This window comes from Mirounga leonina, unplaced genomic scaffold (genome assembly GCF_011800145.1).
Source record: "Mirounga leonina isolate KUSES-001 unplaced genomic scaffold, KU_Mleo_1.0 Mir_166, whole genome shotgun sequence".
In the NCBI taxonomy this organism is placed as follows: Eukaryota; Metazoa; Chordata; class Mammalia; order Carnivora; family Phocidae; genus Mirounga; species Mirounga leonina.
The window spans coordinates 21,129,801-21,157,623 of NW_023270418.1; the positions used below are offsets into that span (position 1 = coordinate 21,129,801).

General features: G+C 38.1%; 1 long non-coding RNA gene across 2 annotated transcripts; it reads left to right on the forward strand.

Moving 5' to 3' along the window:
* Positions 1-1,813: 1,813 nt before the first annotated feature.
* On the forward strand, positions 1,814-23,759 carry LOC118015779. 2 transcript variants are annotated; one of them, XR_004680699.1, is made up of 5 exons: positions 1,814-1,925; positions 2,735-2,815; positions 15,590-15,648; positions 16,209-16,374; positions 23,356-23,759. It is a non-coding gene; the product is annotated as an uncharacterized LOC118015779 (long non-coding RNA). The 2 variants fall into 2 exon arrangements; XR_004680698.1 differs by lacking the exon at positions 2,735-2,815.
* Positions 23,760-27,823: the final 4,064 nt, after the last annotated feature.

Consider the following 27,823-nt stretch of genomic DNA (forward strand, 5'->3'; position numbering starts at 1 on the left):
AATAAAGTCCTTTAATATGTCAGTTTTTAAATCTTATATTTTAAAAGATAAAAAATAGAAAACACTAACTTCTAATGGAAAAGATAATTTAATAGCACTGAGAAAAGAGTTGTAAGCATGTTATAAATATACGAGGAGATCAGTTTCATTTCTGACTTGTTTTAGAAACTTTCTTACGAATCACATATTTTAACATCAGAAGAATAATATATAAAATATGCATTACATTTTTATGGTCTAGCAGATATTTAAAAATAGAGAGAAAAAATGTAACTTTGCCTAGCTAAATTCTAACTAAGATGTTAAGTTAAAATTAGAAAAATACAGAAGCTAAAATAGTCTAATGAACTAAAATTTAAATATGTATGTATATATTTTATGTCTTGACATATAGCATTTACCTTAATTGTTAATGAAACTATATACTGTAACATGAAATAAAAAAATTAATGATGCAGAAGTATTTTCTCATTGTAGTTTACTAGATCAAAAAATTTACTAATAAGCTAAATGTAATATTAAGGGTCATGTTTAAAATAAGATTTTTTAGAGTTTTGCTGAAGACGTATCTTTCCCGAAGGGCTTTGAGTTTTTGTGTGTGTGTTAGGATTTCTGAGTTTTGTGATTCGAAATTCATGATACATTTTGAGTGCCCTTTCAAATGGCAAAATGTTTCTATGGAAAAATCAGACATTATGTACATTTTATTTTATATTTTGGTATGAGAAAAATAGCAGATACTATAGGAGAATCTAGTTGTTGTTTTAGTGCATGCATCAAATACCAAACAATTATTTTGTCTGTCAGTCAGTTACACGTCTGAGCAAGTTACAGTTTGTGTAAGTACATCTTACACATTTAATTTATATTGATGGTACTGTGATCTCTAAATGTGATTGTCATATTTCCTGAAATTATGGGCAATGTATTTAAAAGAAATGCATTTTAAAACTCGTTTTTAATTAAAATGAGAAACTTTAAAGGAGTTCATTAGCAAAATATGTGATTGTGCAGTTTTCTGAAAGAATGAACCCTTGGTTTTCTTTTCAAATTATATGAAAATGTTTCCTGACTGGTTGTTTGCTATTTTTTAAAGTCAGAAAGGGATAAAGTAGTAGTTATATGCTATTTCTGATTATCTTTCTATCAATAGAGAGAAAAAGGGAAAACAAGTATGTTGACACAATAGAGCTTTCCCTTTTAAAAAAATGAACTTGAAATTGAAAAGATATATTGCCCATATCTGATTTTTCTTATTAGGACTTATTTAGAGTTGCATGAATTTTTTAAGGAAGTTTATCTTACAAAACGTAGAGATAGAGACTATTATAGTCAACTATAGGATAGTTCTTCTCTGTTGTTGATTCCCAGATTTTAGAAAACAATTTTTAAATTAATATTGTTGAGTACCAAAATATCTGTTATAATAATTTAGAAAAATGCCAGAAAATTATAAAGGCGAAGGGGAAGATTAACTGAAGCTAAATGTACCCCCTACAAATGATAAGCATTTAGCACTATGAAGAGTGCTCTGGGGACAGCAAAGAGTACTCTGTCAGGGATAATTTTCTGGGCAGTTGAGGTGGTCTGAGTGATAAAGGAAGGCAGCGAAATAGCAAAACTGGAACTGTTCGGCAGAATTTGCAAAGTTAGTTTGGGATCGTGAGCGTGAAAGTTGGTGCAACAATTGGGTGCTGGGAGGGGGAGGGGAGAAGGGCTCGCCAGCCCCGGCGCCACGACAGGGTTAACGGCGGCGCCGCCCGGTGCACTCTGGGAGTTGTAGGCCGCGGGTATTGTGGGAGTTGTCGTAAAAGTTCGTTCTTCTGGTGTGATGGCCGCCGCCAAGGCAGGAGTTGGGGTATTCTGTCATTCCGGACGGCTTAGGGGGCTCTCTGTACCGTCAGAAGGCCACCGACAGACCCCAGGTTACCGAGGGCCTGTTAAATGTGTGCCTGGGAGGTGGGCGAGCGGTCTGCTGGGTTAAGGTTGGGGCCTCCTGTCGCTAGATTGGCCTGGGGGCCTCTGGCGGCTAAGGGCTAGGTGAGGGGCTCCAGCCTGCCGGACCCTAGCCGTCTGGCTTTCAGCCTTCAAAATATCTGGCAGACCAGCGCCTAAGCGTTTTGGGGCATGCTTTGTTTTGTTGTGGTTTGTATCCTGCACCCCTCCCACTTTTCTTATTGTTCGACTCTGTACTTCTGGTCGTTGATGCTCATGACCCTATTTGGGGTTAGGCTGGGCTCATTTTCTTGGGTCTGGTGGGATTTGTGCAACAAGTGGAATTTTGGAAAGTGTGGACAGAATATCCTGAGTGTTGTCTGTCTTGTTTTAGGTGTGAGAAACTGCATGAGTGGTGAACGTGCCCCTGAGTGTGTGCTTCACTTTCTCTTGCATGTGGTGAACCTTGCCCTCGTGTGCTAATGCTAAGAGGCAGTGTGGGCAGTTCCGCCTTGTGAAGTGCCTTTCGGTTAACTTGGATGTGTTCTTAAACCTTTTCGAGCCTCCAAAAGACTGTTTTGCAATTGTTCGTGGAACAGTATAGTGTGCAAAAAATGAATTTAAAACAGATCCCGCCATCACAATTACCTTTAGTTCTAGGAAGCAGTCCCCTTCACCTTAGTGGTGCTGTGAAGTTGTTTGGGTACTTACGGGAATCGGATTTGCTTTTAGCTGTGTTACCTTACTTTCGGGTCACAGGGTTCCTCTGCATCTTACTTGTTTTTCGGTAATCTCTCAGCTTGAGTCAAAATGCGACACTGTGTATTGACATGTAACTGCACGTATCAGAATCTCAGGATAACACCAAATTGCCAAGCAGGTCAGTACCTGTCTTAACACCCCTGCACAAACTCAGTATTTCTGCCACCATGTGCTGCTCCATAAATTCTGCCTTATTTAGAGTCTGGTTGTTGTTTATGTAACTTGAGGCCTAACTAGCCATGAAAAGCTATTTATCAGACAGTATTATGTAAAAGCTTTTCCCCCCCACAAGTAAAATTGTCATCTAGAACGTTTTTTTCATTCAAGTTTGGTGAAATGGGGGATTTAAAATAAGTATAATGTGCTTTTGAAAATCAGCTCTCAGTTTTTAGTTTGGGGGGCAGGCCATGTGACAGAAATGATTTGTAGTGAGAGAGGAAAAAAATTGTTCTTTTTCTTGGTATTTTAGAGCCTATAAAACCTGTTTATGTCATTTTGTTGGACTACTTTCATATATCATTAAAAAACCCTTTGATGTTTTGTAATGTACTGGGTTTTCATAATTCCCCTTTTGTCTGAGTTTGCGTAGTACTTGAGTATTTGAAAGTACAGTAATGGTATGGAAGGGAGCAAAGTGGATGGGTTTGTACACGTACTCCTGTTGAATGTGATTTTGGGTATGGATTGGTAAACTAATACTGTTGGCTTGCTAGTCAGGTATCAGGAAGGTATTTCCTTCACTCTGACCTGACCTCAATGTATCTTAGAATATTAATTAACTTGCCAATGGAAAGGGATTGGGAAACTTATTTTTAAATGATCTATATTGCTCATATTTGTTATTGTTAGGTGATGTGGTAAAATACTGGTGGTTTTGTATCTTAGAAAACTTTTTATCTTAGAAATGGCTAGAATTTGTAGATTTGTAGAGTCATAAAATCATTCAAAACCAATGACAACCACAATTTGCTTCGAAAGAAGATGCATACTTTTTTTTAAAAAAAAGATCTTATTTATTTATTTGAGAGAGAGAGAGCGCAAGCACGAGTGGGGTGAGGGGCAGGGGGAGAAGCAGGGTCTCCACTGAGCAGGGACCAATGCAGGTCTCGATCCTGGGACTTGGGGATCCTGACCTGAACCGAAGGCAGACACTTAACCGACTGAGCCACCCAGGCACCCCAAGATGCATACATTTTTAATTGCCAAAGTACCTGTGACTCAGATCCTCAACAAATGATTCATTTGAAGGTGCTTGGAGAATAGATAGGTACTTATTTTGATAAGTTTAGAAATAAATGTATCTCTGTATTTTCAAAGAGCCCTTCTGGACATTTGTGAGTAGACAAATGTCTCTAAGAAATGGTGAGATTTTACCCAAGCATTTTAACATTTAGTCCCTGAGGACTTTGTTTTGTACTCTGCTTTCTACCTCCATCATTTCAGTTCTTCTGCTGGTGTGAAATGTTTTTTGAAATACAAGAAAGTCAAACTATACTCCCAGAAAAAATTATGGTAAGATCCACTACCTTCTGGAGAAGATGATTCCTAAGGTTGTCTATATGTATTTGATAAATGTGCCCAAAGTGATCATTTTGAAACTTAGGCTTTGTGTAGTTTTGATGAAACTCCTTTCAGTGAGCTATAGCACCAAATTATTAATTAATTATTAATTTTTTTAAATTAGCCTCCACACCCAGTGTGGGGCTTGAACTCATAACCCGAAGATCAAGAGTCACACGCTTTACTTACTGAGCCAGCCAGGCCTCCCACTGGTAATATTCTTGTTATAAATGAAGACCTTTGGTGCTGGTGTTCATTCAAAAATAAATACCAGCTTACAAATAATACAATGTGGAAGGTAACAAAAAATTAAAGTGTTCATTTTAGATTGTAATCAAAATTTGGAAATACTTGGGTGGAGGGGTTGAGTAGGAATATCTGTTTGAGGCCTTTATGCAAGTCCTTTCTAATTTCGTTTCCCTATACAATACTGTTCACATTGCTGAAAACACACATTTTTTATTAATGTATTTCTGCATCTGTGAACATTTGTGAGTGGTAAAACTGCACATACAAGACAACAAACCACCCATTCAGAATTTGGCCCTTAGTTTTCATTTTCACTATTTGAAGTGGAAGAATTGTTGATTGTACTTTGTGCACTTGTTTATATATTTTGTTTTCAGATGACAATACTCTTAAATACGAAGTGCATCTCCACCCACTCACTCCCCTTTTTGGAGGATAATAAGGTGTCTGAAAGAAAGAGGAAAAGTTTTAAAAATTTTTCATGCCTTTCAATGAATCTTATTTTCTGCTCCTTTCTACGTATATTTCCAGGACCAGATACATTATCTCTGCTCTGCTGGACCTTATTTCTGGAAGACAGGTTATTAATCATAGGATTTTTATAGGCAAGACATAACACACCAATAGTTACAGCAAAAGGTTGTATCTAGGTTAGAAGATATTACTTCATTTCCTATTGGAAAGAAAACAAGATCATATGCATATATTCCAAAACTTAAAGGATTCTATCTATATCTTTTTTTTAAAAAGATTTTATTTATTTGTTTGAGAGAGAGAGTGAGAGAGAGAAGAAGCAGGGGGAGAGGGAGAAGCAGACTCCCCGCTGAGCAGGGAGCCTGACCTGGGGCTCGATCCTGGGACTCTGGGATCATGATCTGAGCCGAAGGCAGACACGTTAACCAACTGAGCCACCCATGCATCCCAGATCCTATCTATATCTTAAAAATTCAAGAGACCTTAAAAGATTATTTTGCTTTGTCCTCTGCTTTCGTTATTTTTCATTTTGTTCAACTTTCACCCTCAGTGTGCTTGTGTGGCTCTAGAACTTAAATGACATTTTTGTTTATTTTGGAAATTTTTTCTAAATTATTTGCTTCGACTTTTAAAAACCATTTTTTTCCTCCAAAATATCCATAATATTCATTCTAATATCCATGCTTCAAGAAGTCAAGAAGAATATTCTTGAAAAGAAAATAGAGGAGTCTCAGCAGAGAGATAATATTATAGTGTGTGTGTGTGTGTGTGTGTGTGTGTGTGTGTGTGTGTGAAACAAAATAAAATTTTAGGACTCAGAATACAATAACCAAAATAAAACCCAAAATAAAACCCAAAATTCCCTGGAGGTGCTCAATTGCAGAATGGAGATAATGAAGAAAAGAGTCCGTGAACTTGAAGCTAGAGCAATAGAAATTACCCAGTCTGGTAAACAGAGAGGAAAATGATAGAAAAAATAAATGAACAGAGCCAATGGGACAATGTCACAAGGTCTAGTATTCATTTTATCAGAATCCCAAAAGGAGAAGAGAAAGAGTGGAGTGCAAAAAACATTTGAAGAAACAGCAGCAGAAAACATCCCAATTTTGGTGAAAGATACACACTTAGAACTTCAGGAAGGTCAATGAATCTCAACATATATTCAAAGAAATCCATACCAGACATATCACAATCAGACTACTAAAAATTATTTTAATGAAGCATTCTTGTCACATAACATTTTTTTTAAAGATTTATTTATTTGAGAAAGTGCACACAAGCAGGGGGAGGAGCAGACAGAGTGGAGAGAGAGAATCTCAAGCAGACTCCCCGCTGAGTGCAGAGCCTGAAGCAGGGCTGGATCCCACGACCTTGAGATCATGACCTGAGCCAAAATCAAGAGTCGGATGCTTAACTGACTGAGCCACCCAGGTGTGCTGTGGTGTGCTGTGAATTGTCATATTACATTTTTATAACTAAAATGCTACACATGCTATGTTTCTGTATTCTGGGGGGAAATGAGTTAATGACTTCTTTAAACCTTAGCACCAAGTTCCAGAATGTGGCCTGTAAAAAAATCTAGGGTGTATGGCTTTAGTCTCCTTTTCTATTATTAATGGTCTTTAGTTAACGAAGAGATACATGATTTGTCATTTTCAGACAAGTTTTACTTGAAGACAGTATTACTTCTTGCCTGACACTCATGAAATACATATTTGTGAAATTTTTATTAAGACCATACAAGAAGACATTTTTTAATTGATGTGAAAGAATAGAGAGAGTTGTGTATGTTTACTAATCTGAAAAAAATTATTTGTAAACTGCTTTCGTGTTTTATTTTAGCCCCATGTTCCTGGATTTTAAATTGTTTTTAAAGAAGTTTTGTTCTTGTTTTTTTCCAAGGGGATAAGAACCATACTTTCAGTGAAGTTGTATTAAGAGTGGCCAACTTTTTCCTTTATATTTTAGTATTAATTGAAGATATAGAGTATGTGCAGTTTATAAGAGGGAAAGAAAAGGCCCATTGTATTAGTTTAAATGAAGACATCAGTGATTTTAAACTTTTCTGTACTATTTGTTGTAATTATAGAATTTGAATTTATAATGGAGTTAATTTTAAGATATTTGTGAAATGGCTTATTGATAATATTCTATAATACATCTTTTTTTTTTGAGATACACAGATTTAAGTGATTTTTTTCCCTTTTTTTTTTTTTTAAGAGAGCACTTGAGCAGGGTTGGAGAGAGAGAGAGAGAATCTTAAGTATGCTCCATGCACAGCATGGCGCCCAATGCAGGGCTTGATCTCATGACCCTGAGCCGAATTCAAGAGTCGGGCGCTTAACCAACTGAACCAACCAGATGTCCCTAAATTTTTTCATTCTAACACAAGATTTTAAAAAGAAAACTAATGGTAAAGTAAATGAAACTGACTTGTAGTCTTCTACCTGAAGAGGAAAACTTGGAAAGAACATAATATATAGAAATGCAAAAGTTTTGAGATATGTAATAAGTTTTTTCCATCAGTAAGAGAAGATAGAAAGGTAAGCCATGGTTTGACAGTTCACAAAAGAAAAAATAAAAATGTCATTGCATAACATAGCAGATTCTGTTTTCCAAAGATGACCACAACAGTATCTCCCAGCTGACATGCTGTTCTGCAATGGGATGTCACTCTGTCATCAAAAGGGGTATCTGTCCACTTCCTTAATTTTGGGTAGGCTTTTTGACTGCTTAGACCAAGAAGATATGGTGGAATGGATGATATACCAGTTCCAGGTGTTGCTCTTATCTGGCCTGTTTCTTCCTGCCTTTTGGAAGCCAGCCACTCTGTAAGAGATGCAATTACCCTGAAATCACTATGTCCTAAGAAGGTCAAAGTCATCTGATGAGGTCCTGGAGGATAAAACATCTACTGGAGAGGCCAAGGAGCATTAAGGGACCAGGTGTGTAAGCGAAGAAGCCATTTTGCAAATGGATCTTCCAGCCCCACCTGCCATGGCTGTTGCTATGTAAATCAGATGAACCACCCAGGAGAGCCCTTCTCAATTTTGACCAACAAAATCATGAGCAAAATAAAATGGTTTGTTTTAAACGTCTGAGGTTTTGGGTGCTTTGTTTACGCGTCAGTAGATACCTGTAAAAAATACTGCGAAAAAAAGATTTCATAATTTTTATAAGAGATGGCAGTATAGGATAATATATTTACATGTCTAAATCTGTCAAGGAGCTAGTATCTACAGTAGAACATGGAATGCCTAGATCATCAAACAAAAAACAAGAGCCTCAGTAGAAAAATGCACCAAGGGTATGAACAGGCTAATGACAGAAAGATATGCTCAAACTTACTAGTAATGAGAGGTTCAGATTAAAGCCACAATAAAATATCTGTGCCCAACAGACTAACAAAAATTAGAAAGATGGATAATGCCAAGTGTCGATGGGGATGGGGTGAATAGAAACCCTCATACACTGTTGCTTAGTGTAAAATGGTGGAAATGTTCTGGAGCAGTCTGGCAAAATTTAATATAGATCTGAATAAATTGTTTCTGGATATATGTCCTCAAGAAGTCTTACACAGGTCTCTAAAGGAACAAATACGAGAATCCTAATTACATTGGGTTTTTTGGTGACAAACTTCAAGCCAATGTAGCTTTGTTTTTTGTCTTTTTTAAAAAAATATTTATTTGAGAGAGCACATGCAAGTGAAGGAGGGGAGGAGCAGGGGGGAGGGAGGGAGACAAGCAGACTTCATGCTGAGCACAGAGCCTGATGCAGGGCAAGCCAAAATCAAGTGTTGGATGCTGAACCAACTGAGCCACCAGGTGCCCCACCAATCTAGGTTTCTTAATCATTGAGGGGGCTAGGTAAAATATGGTGGAGGCACACACATGCAGTTGTGCATTAGATAGAAGCAAAGGACTACATATATCTACCACATCTGCATATGTTTTAAAAATACAATTTAGTGAACATAATCAACAATGGAGTCTATAACAATATCATTTGTATAAATTTAAAACACATGGACACAAAAATGTAAGAAAATATTCAAAAACCTATGTCAAACACATTGGAATGTTGCCTAAGAACAAGAAAAAAGTTGCTCATAGAGGGAGAAGTGGGGAATGAGGTAAAAGAAATTAAAGGCCAATGATGATGGTGTGCTGTGAATCAATGTGTATGAGCAAATGTTCTGTGCCTGAGGTCCAACAATAACCTACTCTGCTCAAGAGAAGATTATAATTCTCCAGGAGTCCAAAAAAGTAAATTGAAAGAATAGAACTATTTGTCAAGTCTGCCACACTTGGGGGAAAAAAAATTTTTTAATGAGAGCAGTACTTACAAAAGTGTGGTCAAGGGGTGTCTGGGTGGCACAGTCAGTTAAGCCTCAGACTCTGTTTCAGCTCAGGTTGTTATCTCGAGGTTGTGAGATCTAGTCTCACATCGGCTCTGTGCTCAGCAAGGCGTCTGCTTGAGATTCTCTCTCCCTCTGCTGCTCCCGCTTGTGCTCTCTCTCTCTCTCTTTCTCAGACCTTTAAAAAAATTAGGTCAGGGTCACCTGGGTGGCTCAGTTGTTAAGCGTCTGCCTTTGGCTCAGGTCCTGATCCCAGAGTCCTGGGATCGAGCCCCGCATCGGGCTCCCTGCTCCGTGGGGAGCCTGCTGCTCCATCTCCCTCTCCCCCTGCTTGTGTTCCCTCTCTTGCTGTGTCTCTCTCTGTCAAATAAATAAAATCTTTAAAAAAAAAAATGCAAACAGATAAGCTCATATTTTGTTGGATATATAAATCGGTATGACCTTTATAAATGACAATATTTACAAAGAGCCTTAAAAATGCTCATGCCCTAGCAAAAAACAACTATAAAATGAACTTTAGAAAACAAAACCATTTAAATAGCGCAGCAAACAGGAAATACTTAGGGATATATTTAACGAAGTATGTGGAAGACCTGTATGCAGAAACTATAAAACACTGCTGAGAGAAACTAAAGAATCCTGAAATGATGAGAGAGATACAATGTTCATGGATTGGAAGACACAGTATTGTTAAGATTTCACCTCTCTTCAAATTGATCTATAGATCCAAAAAAACTCCAGTCAAAATACCAGTAGGCTTTGAATTATTTTTATAGAATTCAGCAGGCTAAATTTGTATCGAAATGCAAATAGAGTAGCTAAGACAAGACGCACTGATTTCGAGACTTTATAGTAATCTAGAAAGTGTAATTTTAACATAATGATAGATATATAAATCAGTGGGACAAAACAAAGTGGAGGTGTACACATATATCAACTGATTCTCAGCAAAAGTGCTGAGGTAAATCAGTAGGGAAAAATGTTTCAACAAATGACATAGGAACACTTGGATATCATTGGCAAAATGATGAGTTTTGTTCCTCGTTTCATACTATATACAAAGATTAACTTGAAATGGGTCACAAACTTAAACACAAGAGATAAAACTTCTAGAAAAAACAGGAGGGAAATCTTTGTGATCTTGGGTAATGCAAAGATTTCTTAGATAAGGCACAGAAAGTAAAAAGCATTAAAAAAAAAAAGTTGATAAATAGGGATGCCTGGTTGGCTCAGTGGATAGAACATACAACTCTTAATCTCAGGGTTGAGTTTGAGCCCCACGTTGGGTGTAGAGATTACTTAAAATCTTTTTTAAAAAGTTAATAAATTGGGTTTCATTAAAATAAAAATCTTCTTCGTCAAAATATACTGTTAAGAAATAAAAATACAAGCCATAGACTGGGAAAAAATATTTGTAACACATCTGATAAAGGATTCCTCTTCAGGATATATAAAGAACCCTTAGAACTCAGTAATAAGACAGACAACCTAATTAAAAGAATGAACAAAACTTGGTTAAATAAATGAGCCAAAGATGGTCTCTGTGTATTTACTCCAAGTTTATTTATTTATTTATTTTAATATTTTATTTATTTATTTGTCAGAGAGAGAGAGGAAGAGCACAAGCAGGGGGAGCTGCAGGCAGAGGCATCCCTCCAAGTTTATTTCTTTACTACAGTCTGAGAGCTTTTAGTTATAAAAGCCCACCAGTGCCGAACTCAAATTTGTATACATTCCATTATTTACAAAATAGCCCAAACAAGGGGATTTTTAGAACCTGCCTGCTTTGCATACTCTAGGAAACCAAACTCCACATCTGCTGGCAATCAATAAGATAAGCCCTGGGGGCACCTGGGTGGCCCAGTTGGTTGGGCGGCTGCCTTCGGTTCAGGTCATGATCTCAGGGTCCTGGGATCGAGCCCCGTGTTGATCTCCTTGCTCAGTGGGGAGTCTGCTTGTCCCTCTCCCTCTGCTGCACCCCTGCTTGTGCTCTCTCACTCATGCGCTCTCTCTCAAGTAAATAAATAAAAATCTTAAAAAAAAAAGATAAGCTCTGGGCCATAAAGGTCCCCAAGCCTTTGGTGGGGCCTTTCGAAGCTCTGACTCAGATGCTCTACCATGCTGCTGGAACACATCACCTAGATGTGTAAGCCTCCTGTCTGATCGCCCTCTCCTCTGGGAGTTCCCTTGCCCTCCTCCCTTTTTGGATGGTGACCCCCTCACTGTCAGCCTACAAACAGTCTCATGATGAGGGACTTCATGCAACCCTGAAAACTCCTGAAACTCTAGGTACTGCCCAATAAAGCCTGTGTGTTATTGCTTCTTGTGTTCTTATCTTGATCAGTCCCCAAATCCCCAACAAGACTTTAGCAGACACTTTACAAAAAAGAAATGACTGTGCAATAAGCACATAAAAAGATGCTCATTATCTTTATTCTTCAGGGAAACACTAATTAAAGCCACATTGAGTTACCAGTATATATCTACTAAATGAAAAAGACCGACACTACCAAGTGGTGGTGAAGACATGGTGCAAAATGATACAGCCACTTTGGAAAACAGCTTTTCAATTTATTATAAAATTAAACATTTACCATGTAATCTGTAATTCAACTTCTCAGTATTATTTACTCAAGGAAAATAAAAGCATATGTCCACATAAAGACTTGTATGTGAACATTCATAGTTGTTTTATTCATGTAGTCAAAAATTGGAAAGTCAAATGTTCATCAACTGAAGAATGGATAACCAAATGGAATACTCAGGAATGAGAAGGGATAGACTACCAATACTTGCACCATGGATTAATCTCAAAGACATTATGCTAATGGAGAAGTCAGACACAAAATATTTTATACTATATGATTCCATTTATATGCATTTCTAGAAAAGGCAAAACTAGAGTGATAGTAAACAAAACCATTGGTTACGATGGATGAAGAATCAGGGAGGGGATGGACTATAAAGCATGAGGAAATGTGTATCTTGATCCTGGTAATTATGCAACTCTACACATTTATCAAAAGTCATCAAACACTTTAAATTTATGAATTGTATTTATCTCTCGGTAAGGTAGACTGAGAAAAAAACAAAGTACTCATGCCTTTAAACTCAGTAATTGCATTACTTTTTTTAAGTTTTTTTTTTTTTTTTTTTTAAGCAATCTCTACTCCCCATGTGGGGCGAATTTATGACCCTGAGATCAAGAGTGATGTGCTCTACCAACTGAGCCTGCCCGACACCCCAGTAATTGCAATTCTAAGAATTTAATATAAAGAAATAATCTGAGATGTGTTTAAAACATACTAGAGTGGGGGTCCCTGGGTGGCTCAGTTGTTAAGCATCTGCCTTCGGCTCAGGTCATAATCCTAGGGTCCTGGGATCAAGCCCAGCATTGGGCTCCCTGCTCAGCAGGAAGCCTGCTTCTCCCTCTCCCACTCCCCCTGCTTGTGTTCCCTCTCTGGCTGTGTCTCTCTCTGTCAAATAAATAAATAATAAATAAATAAATAAATAAATAAATAAATAAATAAATATAAATAAATAAAATCTTTTAAAAAATATACTAGAGTGTTCAACATTATTTATAATAGCTAACTTGAAACAACCTAAATGCCCAGCAATAGAATATTGTTTAGATATTTAGATATTTAGTCTATGATATGTTCATGCAGGGAATTTGTCAAGCCATGAAAAATTACATAGAAAATAGGAGTTGGAGAAATGTGTGCTACTTTAAATAAAAAGGCAGATTACAATACAGTATGTGCTCTGGCTTTTTACTTTTGTTTTTATTTTAAAACTGGCAGTTAACAGAGTAAAACATTTTTCACTATGTCATTGATAAATGAGGGGCAAGTGGGATTTTGTGGTATTATGCAAATAGGATCTGAAAATCTGCTACCTCCATATATATTTTTTTCTTCCAATGGGAAATGGAAGAGATTAAACATTTGAGTGTATTGTTAGCATTTCATATTTTTTCCCATTGAAAATTTATTAGATTGACATCAGGATTTATGCTGGGATTCTAAAAAAGTAACAGGAGGGGTTGTTTTTAGATTCATATCTTTTTCTTATGTAATATATATGTAAAATGTAAAGAAAAAATGAATGTGAAAGGAAGTGGGAAATTTATATATGTGTTTATTATGTCATATTTGATACATAAATGTTATAAGGCATAAAAATAAAATAAATGCCTGTGGAAAAAAGAAGAGATTAAACGTTTAGACAGTGTTCTTTAGCAACAAGATAGGCCAAATTCGTTACTTCTTTTTACAATAAAACAGGGATTATATGCATCCTGAAGGATATTGACTAATATTTACAAATCCTCAAGGTGATATCCTTAGCTTTGACTTTATAAAAAAATCTCCCTAAATTAGCTTAAGAGGACACTTATCTATCTGTATCTAAAATCAGAAGGGAGTTAAAATGAGATTAATTAGACATGGACCCACAGTACATTTCCTGGGGTATGTTAAGGATCAGAATATCTGATCCCATCTAAAGCCTGCAGGTAAAATGTCCCATGTACTGGCTGGCAGTCCCAGAGCAGGATCCTGTTCAGGAACACTTGGACTATTAAATATTCCCACCTTGAGCCAGGGGAGGTAAAACAGGTAAACTAAATGGTGTTTGAATATACATTCAATAGGGAATAAAGGGCCTGTGAAATTCTTTGATTAGTCTCTCTCAGTGTCCTGAAATTTTCATTTCATGATTGAAAGAAAGAATGAATTAACTCTGAGATCTCCAGTTCTTATCTCCAATTTTGATAGACCCTAGAACATTAAGGAAATATCTAAAATTGGGTATATTTTGGGACACCTGACTGGCTCAGTCTGTAGAGCATGCAACTCTTGATCTCGGCATTGTAAGTTCAAGCCCCACACTGGGTGTAGAGATTACTTAAATAAAAATCTTTAAAAAGTAAAATAAAATTGGATATATTTTTCAGTATCCATTAGCTTTTTGAAAGTAAATTAGAAAAAGTTTTATGGCAGTATTCAAACTTTTTTTTTTTTTGAGAGGGAGAGAGAGAAGGGGAGAGGGCAGGAGGGAGAGGGAGAGAGAGAAGGGGAGAGGGCAGGAGGGAGAGGGAGAGAGAGAATCTTAAGCAGGCTCCACACCCAGTGTGGAGCTTGAGGCAGGGCTCCATCTCACAACCCTGAGATCTTGACCCGAGCCAAATCAAGAGTTGGATGCTTAACTGGCTGAGCCACCCAGGCATCCCATTCCCTAAACAATTTATTTTTATCTCTTTTTTTAAAGATTTAATTTATTTATTTGTCAGAGAGAGAAAGAGTGAGCACAAGCAAGGGGAGCGACAGGCAGAGGGAGAAGCAGGCTCTCTGCCGAGCAAGGAGCCTGATGCGGGACAGGATCCCAGGAGCCTGGGATCATGACCTGAGCCCAAGGCAGATGCTTAACTGACTGAGCCACCCAGGCATCTCTCCCTGAGCAATTTAAATCATGTTTTCTATACACTTGGAAACCTGTAATCAAAAATTATAATCTTGTCCACAAATTGGGTGGGGTTTTTTTGTTGTTTTATCTATAAGTTTGCAATTAATTGGATTTCTATAAACAGCGTCTTCTTTTATGTTAAGCCCAGTTCATTAAAATTTATGTGTAAATAAGAAGTATTCTTGGTTTTGGAAAGCAAGTGTTTTTTGACCATTCCTATTTAAATGGTTAAAATATCTCATTCATCAGATGATGAATGAGTAGCTTATTTATGAGGAACTTGTGAAAATATTACAAGTTGGCCCTTTGGTCTCTCTACAAATCCAGGCCAAAAAGAGACCCATATTAAGGAACTTACAGAAAGAGTGTTCATTCATATATCTTCACTAAACACACACATATATACGTATATAATAAAAATGCAATATAAATAAGGCAATTCTTACGAAGAAATATCTAAGACAAAGTATGGATTGGGAATAGAAAAAAACGAGAACTTGGAACTGCTTGTGTCTTGCATAAAGGTCATTTCTCCCTAATTAAAACCAGAGTGTCAATGTTTTATTCCCAGTGTCAGAGAGCTATTGTCATTTATACGCATGCATTTTGTTTCACTCTGAACTTCATCTAAGACAAGTATGCCAGCGCCACGAGAAGCTGTTTACATGGCATCAGACTATAAATCAAGACCACAAGCCTTGTGCTCTAAGAAGGAAGCTATTTCACCTTTACAGTATTCACATACTGTTTCTTTCTCTCTCTCTTTTTGCCTTTGGTATTGAGAAAGTGGAACGCTGTTTCCTAAATAGATCATTTGTACCTGTTTCTGGTGATTATTTGTGGTGAGTCTAGTTACTGATTTTACATCTGTTTTTAGCAACCCACTTTCAGTAGTTCTTTGTGTTGCTAACCTAACTACCCATTTTTTGCAGCTTACTTAAACACATGTTTTTTTTCATTCATCTCACTTTCTTGCTAGCTTTTCCTGTCCATCTTAACGTTCTCAACTTGATGAATCTTCCACGTGTGTCAATTTTAACAATGAAATGGCTTGTTATTTTATTAGCAAAATGAATTTATTTGGGAATAGCAAGGGAATTGCAATTCAGGACAAGTAGACTGGAAAAACCATAGGCAAGCCCAAAGAGACAAAGGGAAGGTAAGCCTTTATTAGGTTTCGGGGGAGGTTTGTTTTGCACGAAAGTTCGTTGGAGGACACGTGTTTGAGGCTGTGGCGGTTTCTCACTGGCTGCAAGTGGTGGTGTGTTGTTGCTGGGGCAGAAAGAGACCTTCCTTCTTGCTCGCTGTGTAGGCTGCAACCAGTGGTATGCATGTGAGCCCCCCCCCCTTGAGGGCTTCCCAGCTCCATTTTCAATGAGGTTTCCTTTACTACTTTTCACAGATGGAAAGCATGCTGGAAACTTTGAAAGAGAAAAACAAGTATGCAGTGTGTGTGATTACAGGGCTATATGACTTTCAAACAAAAGCACATTAGCCATATCAACAATTGCAAAGAGACCATTAAAAAAAAAGACATTAATAAGGCAGAAAGTTGGGAATATCTGATGGTAAGAATCCTGTTAATTCTTTTAGGTAGGATAATGGTGTTATGCTTTGTTTTCGAAAAACAGTCCCTTATAATTTTAGAGGTACATGCAGAAATAATTACAGAAAAAAATGATTATGTTTTCTGTGATCTGCTTCAAAATAGTTCAGGAGAGGGGGCACCTGGCTGGCTCAGTCAGTGGAGCATGCAACTCTTGATCTTGGGGCCGTGAGTGTGAGCCCCACATTGGGCATAGCTATTACTTAAATAACATAGGAAAGGAGAAGTGGATAGTTGTGTAAACAAGATTGGGCATGAGTTGATAGTTATGAAAGTTCATTATACATGGAAGTTCATTGTATTATCCTGGCTACCTTTTCATATGTTTGAAATTATCCATAACAAAAAGGTACATGCATTTCTAAAAGGGTTAACAGGGGCACGTGGGTGGCTCAGTTGGTTAAATGTCCCACTCTTGATTTTGGCTCAGTTTGGGATCTCAGGGTCATGGAATCAAGCCCCACATCAGGCTCCACACTCAGTGTGGAGTGTGCTTGGGGTTCTCTCTCTCCCTCTCCCCTTACCCCTCCCCCTGCTCAAGCGAGCGCTCTCTCTCTCAAAATAAGTAAAAATAAAATCTTAAAAAAATAAATAAAAGGGTTAATAATCTCATACAAATAACCTTGTAATAACCTTTTACAGATCATTAGGAAAAAGAGAAATATACCAAGTGAGCAAAAGATATGAACAGTGTGCAAAAGAAATACATAAACGGTAAATAAGCATATGAAGAAAACTTCAGTCTCAAAAACATGCAGATTAGGACAATGTGTGATATTGTGATTTATAGTGAGAAACAAATATTTGGTCTTCATCCACTCTTACTGGCTCACAACTCCCCAAACCTTTGGAATTTCCTAAGGAAAAAGAGCAATGGGAGTATCTTTTATTATAATATTTAGCCTTATGTAATCAGTTCCTGAAATAGCTCCATAGCCATAAAGGAGGAAGGAGTGCATTGTTATTCACAACAGGCCCGGTTCAACCACATCTAAATTTATGTTAATTAGATGAGTTTTGGAAAACTCCTAAGGATGGGGGCCAGTTCTCAGGGGAGCTAACCAGCACTGGAGGGTTGGAACTCTCAGTCCCATCCCTCACCCTACCTCCAGAAAGATGAGAGGGGCTGGAGGTTAAATCAATTGCCAATGGCCAATGATTTAATCAATCATGCCTATGTAATGAACCCTCCATAAAAACCCAATAGTATGGGGTTCAGGGATTTTCCAGGTTGCCGAACATGTGGATGTGCTGGGAGTGTGGCATGTCTGTGGAGGGCACTGGACTGCCATGTCCCTTCCCATGTATCTTATCTTCTCCTACACATCTTTTCCATCTGGCTGTTCCTGAATTGTATCCTTTTCTAATAAACTGGTAACCTAGTAACATAAACTGTTTTCCCAAGTTCTGTGAGCCACTCTACAAATTAATAGAACCCAAGGAGGAAGTCTTGGGAACCTCCAGTTATAGCCAGTTGGTCAGGAGCACAGGAAACAACCTGGACTTGTAACTGGTATCTGAAGTGGGGACAGTCTTGTGGGGCCAGGTAGCATCCAAATGGAGTTAATTTAATTTCTTGGTGGTGCTGGAAAACACATTTGGAAAGGAGATACTTTTTTTCACCTGTAGAATTGACAGAGAAAAAAGTTTAATGAGAACTACTATTGATGAGGATGAGGTAAAGCAAATAGTCCATTTACCACTCACTAGTGGGAGAGTAAATCCAGTAGGTACCTAGGGGATTCTTGGCTGTCATCTCTATCTTCTCCAAAGGGGTGGGCATTATTCGCTATTCCCATTTTACATATGAGCTAACTAAATACCAGAATTATCCAAGGTCACACAATTGAGGGCTTGTTTTTTTCCTTCTACTACTGGGAAAGAAGATTCTGTTGATGAAATATTTTGCAATATATATGATAATGAGTTCTCTAGAGTTATTTTCTGACCTAGGTGATCCCAGATGATTGAGAAATAGAGCAGACATAAGCCCAGCCCAAGACTGAGAGCAAAGCCCAGCTGATGCCAGCCTGTGTCAGCCAAGCCCTAGTCTACCCACAGACGTGGGAGAGAGAAGTAAATGTAGTTCATTGTACACCAAGGAGGTTTTGCGGTTGTATGTTGCCAGCAGCCGCCTGAGGTCTCACCTCCTTTCCCTCCCTACTGCCCTTACACTGTAATCCTCCTACTGTTGCTTCCTCCCTGAGTGCTTTAGCCTTATAGCCATCAGGTCCCTCAACACTGGGATGCTAAGAAAGGTGGGCTATTCATTTCTCCATTTTCTTTACCTTGTTTCAAAGATTTGAGAAGGCTTATTAAAATTGTCCTAATGCAAAGTAAAGAAAAATAGAAGGGAGCTAGAAATAGGAAAATCTATTTAGATCCCCTAAATAGGGAAAGGGAACATAGTTCACTAATGATATTTATTTCACAGAAGCATAACCAGTATTCTAATTTTTTAACATCCTAGAAACTGGGAAACATGAGATAGTTTTCCTATCTCATGCCTGCAAGGTGGCAACAAAGTTGAAGACTTGTCAGATGGCCCAACTGGGATGTCAAAGGGTAACCAACTAATTGTTCACTTTTTTTTTAAAGATTATTTATTTATTTATTTATTTATTTATTTATTTGACAAAGAGAGACACAGCGAGAGAGGGAACACAAGCAGGGGGAGTGGGAGAGGGAGAAGCAGGCCCCCCGCCCCTCCGCAGAGCAGGGAGCCCAATGTGGGGCTCGATCCCAGGACCCTGGGATCATGACCCGAGCTGAAGGCAGATGCTTAACAATTGAGCCACCCAGGCACCCCTTGTTCACTGTTTTTAACTGCTTGTTTTTCTCACCTGAGACAGCAAACAAACTGGTTTGGGGCAGGTGAGACAATACAATGTGACTCTTTCCATTATCACGCCATTTCAGTTCTTGGTTCTATATAGGAAAAATTCATGAGTTATAACTGAAGAGGAAAACAGAGCCAACAGACAAGCTATATAGTTTTTAAGTTGTGAGTGATTTTATTTTTCCACTGGAAGTTATTGCTCCCTGCCACTAATTTTTATCCTTTCCTCCAACAATAATAATCCATTCGTTCATTTAATGAGTGTATATTGAGAGCCTACTGTTTCCCAGGGCTACGCTGATGAATGAAACAAACAGACCTTTATGGAGTTAAAGTATGGTTGCTGTAGGATGAACTTTGGTGCTTTTGAAGACTATATAGGGCCGGCCCTTATGGCTTGAGTACAGTGAACAAGAGAGAACTGGGGCCAGATTCAGGTATGCTTCCTTGGGACTCACACATGCACGGTATTAGTTTTGTATTGTTGCTATTACAAATTCCCACAAATTAGTGGCTTAAAGCAACACACACTTGTTATCTGACAGTTCTATAGGTTAGAATTACAAAATCGGACTCACTGGACTAAAGTTAAAGTGTTCCTTTCAGAGGTTCTCGGGAAGGGTTTGTCTCCTTGCTTCTTTTCAGCCTCTAGAGGCTGCCTCCAATCCTTGGCTCACAGATCCCTTCCTCCGTCCTCTAGCAAGCATCACTGCATCTCTCTGACCATTCTTCCATAGTTGCGTCTCCTTTTCTGACCAAATCTGGGGCAGGTTCTCCAATTTTAAGGACCCATGTGACATAGATTAGGCTCGCTTGGATAATCTTCCCATCTTGAGGTCCTTAACTTAGTCATATCATCACAATATGTTGTTCGATAAGGTAACATTTGCAGGTTCTGGTGATTAGGATGTGTATCTCTTTAAGTGTGGGGAGGATCATTATTTTGCCTAACACACACTTACACATACAAAGGTAGTTATGTCATGAATATTAAAATTTATATAAAAATTTTTCTCAAAAATGGAAATAAATAAAATAAAGGAACATAAACAAAAATACTGCACCCCAAAACAGAGGCATAATCATTTTTGAAAAAGTTTTTCATATATATATTATTCATTAATGTCTCTGATGAAATATTGCCATTGATATTGAAGAAAAAAGAAACAGAGAGATACAGCTACAGTAAACAACATGAATAATTCTTGGAAACGTGATGTTGAGTAAAAAAGGAAGTCCCAGAAGACTACCCAAGTATAGGTCTTAGGTTTATATGAGTTTCCTCACCTCAGGGCTACAATAACAGATTGATAACAACTAGGCAGCTTTAAAGGACAAAAATTTATTCTCTCACAGTTTTGTTGGCTAGAAGTCCAAAATCAAGGTATGGGCAGGGCCCTCTGACGGCCCTAGGGAAGAATTCTTCCTTGCCTGTTCTAGTTTCTGGGGGCTGTTGGCAATCCTTAAATTTTTTGATTTGTGGTTGCACAACTACATTCTCCAGCTCCTATGACCTTTCCTCTGACTCCAAATCTCCCTTTATAAGGACACAGTCATTGAATTTAAGGCCCACCCTAGTCTAGTCTAACATCTTAATTTGATTACATTTCCAAAGACCCTATTTCCCAATACAGCCACATTCATATGTTGGTGGGGACCAGTTAGGATTTCAACATATCTTTTGGGGGACACAATTCAACCCATACAATCAGGTTTCCCAGGAAACAGACTCTGAGATTGAGATTTGCTTGCAGGGGACTTATTTATGGAGTCCTCTGGGGAGCAGCGTCTATAAGGGAGTGAGGGAAGTGGGATTAAGCTGAGGGAGTAGTTGAGCTGTGATGCAGGAGTAACAGAAGCCTGGGCTGATCCCACAGGGAGCTCTGAAGCTAGGATGGCCTCACAGATGTCCATAATTGAGATAAGTGGGCCAGGCATGTGTAGTCCTGCATTAACTAGGCATTGGTTGCAGGCTACCTGTGGGGAGAGGGCAAAGCAACTCCCTTCAGCCAAGAACAGCTCCCATAGGGGGTCACAACTGGGAGCCCTCAGCAACTAGCATTCTCTGCAAATGAATGTCTCGGTCCTGGAGAGGATATCAGGATTGCATACTCCAGCATCCACTATATTATGGTTTTCAATAGATCTCAAAAATAAGCAAAAGTGTACAATATATTATTTCATATAAATTTGTGATAAAGTATTTACATGCAGGTATATGTATATATACATATATATATATACTTTAAATATTTATACCTAAAAGCAGTAGAATGATACAGAATATTTAGGACTGTAGGGATAGGGTAGGTTCTTGGTTTTTTCGTTCTTGAGTTGGGTGGTGGGTTTATAGCTTTTTATTATATTATGACTTATAACTAGCTTATGTATTTCATGTAATCTTTTGTATGTGGCAGATAAGTAATCTCTACACCCAACGTGGGACTCGAACTCATGACCCCAAGATCAAAAATTGCATGCTCTACTGACTGAGCCAGCCAGGTGCCCCTGTATCAAACATATTTATAAATATAATAAAAATAAGAAAGAAAATGAGGCAAAAGTAATAGCAATTAAAGTAGCTAGAAATTTTAGAAAAAATATGAGTAAAGATAGCAAATCCTGAGTCCATTGCTAAAGTAGTCATTAAGATGAAGACAAACTTCCCCTGAAATTCCCCAATGTTACTTACTTTAATTTGCTTGCATAACCATCCTGAAATTTTATTTTTGGATGGAAGTATGATGCTGACAAAAATATATGATTTTCTTTCCCTTTCACCTAGTGCTAAATTGATTTGTTCACCATGGCACTAATTTTTTTTTTAAAATGAAAGAGTATTTTGGGTAAGGTTGTTGGAATGATTAATAGATCTGTTGGTGCAATAAAGAAATCTGGTTCATGCACAATATTGATATGTCAAGGTTTCACCATGGTAATTTTAAGTATTCATTTATTATTTAAAGAATCTCTACACCCAATGTGGGGATCAAACTCACAACCTGAAGATCAAGAGTCCCATGCTCGGGGTGCCTGGGTGGCTCAGTCGTTAAGCGTCTGCCTTCCGCTCGGGTCATGATCTCAGGGTCCTGGGATTGAATGCTGCATCAGGCTCCCTGCTCAGCCTGCTTCTCCTTTTCCCACTCCCCCTGCTCGTGTTCCCTCTCTTGCTGTCTCTCTCTCTGTGTCAAATAAATAGATAAAAATCTTAAAAAAAAAAAAAAAAGAGTCTCATGCTCTTCCGACTGAGCAGGCCAGCCACTACTCACCATGGTATTTTTAATGGTGTATTGAATGGATGGAGAAAGAGGGTTGTTGGATTGTTTGTATGATCACAGTTTTTACTTAAAAAAAAAAAGTGTATGTATGTTGTCTATATCGTATAGCTTTATATTTACATAGAAAAAGAAATGGAAGAAGGCACTCCAAATTACCAGCTGTCATTTGTGGGGATCAGAAATGGGGTGGGATACTTTTTCACTTTATATACCTCTGTGATCTTTTGAAACTAAAAAATAAAATATTAAAACATGTTTTTTGATCACTTGTTTCAAAACGACTGGTTTTAGTTTTCTTAGGCAAGAGTCCCATCTTCAAGAGTTTGTTTCCATGTTGGAAAATGGCACTGCTACTGGGATCTTTGAATGGGATAATGTATGTGAAGTCAACTTTTAAAATGCTAATGCAATAACGAAGCAGAGTAAATGTTCATGTGCATGTCTTTTGGTAATATTATTTGTGAAAGAAATTAAATGGTAATATTGTTTGTTAAATAAATATTAATTTTTTGGAAACCTCCTGATTTCTTTTTTTTTTTTTTTTTTGAAGATTTTATTTATTTATTTTTGGGAGAGAGAAAGAGAAAGAGCACACATGAGCCGGGGGGGTAGGGTGGTGGAGGGGCAGAGGGAGAAGCAGACTCCCTGATGTGGGACTCGATCCCAGGTCCCTGGAATCATGACCTGAGCTGAAGGCAGACACTTAACTGACTGAGCCACTCAGGCACTCATGGAAACTTGATTTCTAATGCCAAAAATTTCAGTTTCTTTTAAACCTGTTTGTTAATCATGGTTGTTTTTTTTTTTTTTTTTTTTTTAATTCCAGGACTGAACACCTTCTCAACTGAACTTAAAGGAGAGATTAAGTACAATGTTTTGAGCTATGTTTAAATGAAGATGAGCTAGGAGAAGACAGAACTGTTAAAAATACATAAGTTTTATTATGTAGCCAAATGAAGGATTCGGCTCTTTTGTAACGGTATTCTTAAAAATTCCTAGCTTCTATGAAATTCCCTAGTTATGGAATTTTCTTTCATTATATTGAGCTACTCCTGATTCCATCATGAAAATCTGATCTGAAACTCAATTTACAGAAATACTGAAAATGAATTTGAAATTAAATGAGACCATCTGTATGCTAATATGATGCAATATTGTTGATTCACATTTTTCCATATTAAAGACTGTTCTGAACTCTAAATCTTTTAAATAAATGAGACCGAAATTTAATGTGGTTGTGTCTGAGTATGCTACTTGTATAACAACCAGCTATTTCCAGGGACTCTTCACCTCTCTGTTAATCATTTTTTATGCTGCCTTTCTGAGCTAGTTATTGAGACATGATTTCATAACCACACCTTTTTAGCTGAAATCCCAGTTCTGCCACTTACTCTCTATATGTCCATAGGAAAGTTACTTAGATATTTTAGGCCTCATTTTTCTCACTGAACACTTAACGCCTTTCTGCCAATCACTGCTAAATGCTTATATAGTATTGTCCAATTTTACTGTTGTGAAATTTGAATGCTTAGTAGCTAAATCCATACACGATCATAGAGCTAATAAGAGGTAGAGTTGAGATCTGGTTCCAGATTTACCTGACACCAAAGCCCAAAGTTTTATAGTATTGCTTCCTCTTTGGAGAGTTATTAATGGTTTCATATGTTTGGTTAGGATGTCTGCCAATCCCTGGGAACCCTGGTCTGTATGTTAAATTTTAGCACAGAATACTGCTGAATAGGAGTAGACCATCATTGTAGGTGCCTGTATGCATTAGAAGGTTTTTTTAAAAAAATTTAAAAATTTTTTTAGAAAGATTTTATTTATTTTTTGAGAGAGCTCAAATTGGGGGAGGGGCATGAAGAGAGGGAGAGGAAGAAAGGGTGCGATCCCAGGACCCTGAGATCGTGACATGAGCTGAAGTCAGACACTCAGCCAACGAGCCACCCAGGTGCCCCTGCATTAGAGCTTTTAAGTGGTTCATAAAATTTCTCCAAAGACAAAAGATTGCTGTTCAGTTCCAAAAGTATATAGCCCTCTGGACCTCAAAGGGCTTTCTCTGGCACAGACACTTCACCCTGTGATGCTACTGTCTTTTTCTTTTAGTAAATATATGTGTGTATTCTTTTTTTAAAAAAAAAATTATTTATTTATTTGACCCAGAGACAGACACAGTGAGAGAGGGAACACAAGCAGGGGGAGTAGAAGAGGGAGAAGCAGGCTTCCTGCCGAGCAGGGAGCCTGATGCAGGGTTTGATCTCAGGACCTCTGGATCATGACCTGAGCCAAAGGCAGATGCTTAACGACTGAGCCACCCAGGCGCCCCATATGTGTGCATTCTTAATAAAGATTATTCTTATTAATTGCAAGGGTACTGTTCAGACCTGATAGGAAAAAATGGGTACCAAAATGAGGTGGTTTCAATCAATATTCCTTGAGCAAAAATACCATACTCGATACGAATTCTAAGAACAGTAGAAAGTCCATTTCAATGGTACCTGTCATTATTCATTAAAAAAAATCCAAAATCAACAGCTATTTTTTGTTGTCGGTTTATTTTTATGGCAGATGCTATGGTAGGTGCTAGAGGCATGTGTGTGTGTGTGGTGTGTGTGTGTGTGTGTTCTTCAAAATCACAACAAACCCTCAGTGAGTATTTGTTGCTCTCTCCTTTCCTCTACCCCGTCCTACTCTGCCAGATTGATTTCTACTTAGCCTTAGATCCCAGCTCAAATGTCACTTCCTTAGAAAGGCTTTTCAGGGCAGTCCCCTTTTCCCATCTAAATTAGGTCCTCCCTTTATCTTCTTCTCTTAACCCCTATTCTTTTCTTCTTTGTACTCATTACAATTTTTATCATATAACTAGTTGGATGTGCTTAATGTCTGCCTCTCTAGCTAGACTATTTTCACTTATTCATCATTCATTTATTCAACGAGTATTTATTGCATACCTACTAAGTGTCAGTTATTCTTAGGTGCACATCTTAGGTGAAGATACAAGAAAATGTCACTGTCCTCATGAACTTACATTCTATTGGGAAGATGGACAAAAACCAAATAATCAAACAGTTTGAAGGCATTAAGGGTTATAAGGAAAGTAAATTAGGGCAAAGGAGAAGAGGCGATTTGGTCTATTTATGTAGGTCCATCAGAGAAAACCACTCTAAGTGGGAGAACGTGTGCACAGAAGCCCAAATAATATAAAGGAGTGAGACTTGGGAGGCAGAGGGTAAGAGGTTCTGGAAAAGGAACAGGAAATAGAATTGCTCTGAGATTGGAATGAACTTGACTTATTTCAGGAACTGCAAGACATGTGGCTGGAATCAAGTGAGCACAGGAGTTGTTGATGCTGCTGGAGAGGTCGGGGAAGATAAACTAGTCTTGGAGGATTTTGTTCTTAATCTGATTTATAAAGTCCTTGAAGGGATTTGAGCAGAAGAAATGATATCTAATTTACTTAAAATACAAACAAACAAACAACAACAACCACTCAAGTTGCATCATGGAGAACAAACCTCAAGACAGTTTCTGGGAGACCAGTGAGGAGGCTATTGCCATATTCCAGGTAAGAAATCCTTGTGATTTGGATTAGGTTGGTAGTAGCAGAAGTGGGGAGAAGTGGTCAGTCAAGATATATTTTGGAGGTAGTGTGAACAAGACTTGCTCAAGAACTGAATATGGGAATGTAATGGAAAGAAAAAAATCAAGGCTGACCCCTAGGTTTTAAACCTTAGAAAGCTGGTAAATAGTGATACTTTTAACAGATTAGAAGCAGAGAAGTGTGTGTGTGTGTGTGTGTGTTTGAGGGGGTAGAGTCTGTTTTGAACATGTTTCACTTGAGATGTTTATTTTACATCTTAATGGAGATGTTGAGTAGTTAGGTAGAGATTATGTATTTATGCACACCTCTGAGCAAAAGTTGAGCCTGGCCAGAGATATTTGGAATTCATCAACTTACAGTTGATATTTAAAACCAAGGGACTGGATAAAATCATGTAGGGAGACTGTGTAGAGAAGTAAAGAGAGCAGGGGTCTGAGCCCAAGGGCACTGGAACATATAGAGGCCAGCATTAGGAGGGGCCATCCATCAAAGGATGGGAAGGAGCATCTGAGAAGGAGCAGCTGGTAAGGAAAACAGAGGCCACTCATCATTGAATGGTACAACAGGATGAGGACTAAGAATTGACCATTGGCTCATTATTGTATATCCAATACCTACCTAGCTCAGTTTCTGGTACAGCAATATCTGTTGAATGAATGAATCTTCACTTCCATTTATTTGTCAGATGTTTATTGAGTATCTCAGGGTTCCACGAAGTGTTCTAGGTCCTATGGATTCACAGCATAGTGTTCCCAATAATCGTAAGTTCTACTGGGGGGCATAGACATACATATAAATGCAACACAAATACATATTATTAGTTTATTTTTTTAAGATTTTATTTTATTTTTTAAAGATTTATTTATTTATTAGAGAGAGAGAGAGAGAGCGTGAGCGCGTGCATGCACCAGCAGGGGGAGGGGCAGAGGGAGACAGAGAATCCTTAAGCAGCCTCCCCGCTGAGCGCCCAGTCTGACACAGGGCTCATCCCTCCACCCGAGATCACAACCTAAGCCGAAATCAAGAGTCCCCCTGAGCCATCCAGGTGCCCCTAAGATTTTATTTGTAAGTAATCTCTACATCTAATGTGGGGCTCAAACTTACAACCCTCAAGAGTCGCCCACTCTACTGACTGAGCCAGCAGGCACCCTTGTATTATTGGTTAATAGCTCTCTTCTCCTCCTTCTGCCCTATTCTAAGGAGCATGAATATCTTGAGGGCCCTTAGTTGGTGAGCAACGATGAATCGGGATATATGCATTTGGGGCTATACTGCATGTGAAGACTTTGGCTAGAGGGAGATGTTGAGACAAAGAAGTGGTGGGATTTCATTGAACTGGACAGGCAGCCTCAGCCAAGGGTATCAAATTCAATTAAAACAAAATGTGCCTGCTCAACTCACATGGCTGCATTCTGCTAGACAGTTGACAGTTTATAAAGAACAGTATCAGCCTTAGGGTTATACTTAAATATTCTGATACGAGGGTGGAAAAAGAGGGGGGGGCGTTGGGCAGGGAGAGATAAGGCTCTGAAACTAAATATTATAAAATTATTATGTTAGCTTCAAGATATGTTGAACTGTTGATCCTTACAATTATTACCCTTAAATTTCTGCCTTTTAAAAAAGTCTCAAGTCTTGAATCAGCAGTCCCTACTGGCTAAGAAAACTTTTAGGTGTTTTATAAAAACCCAGA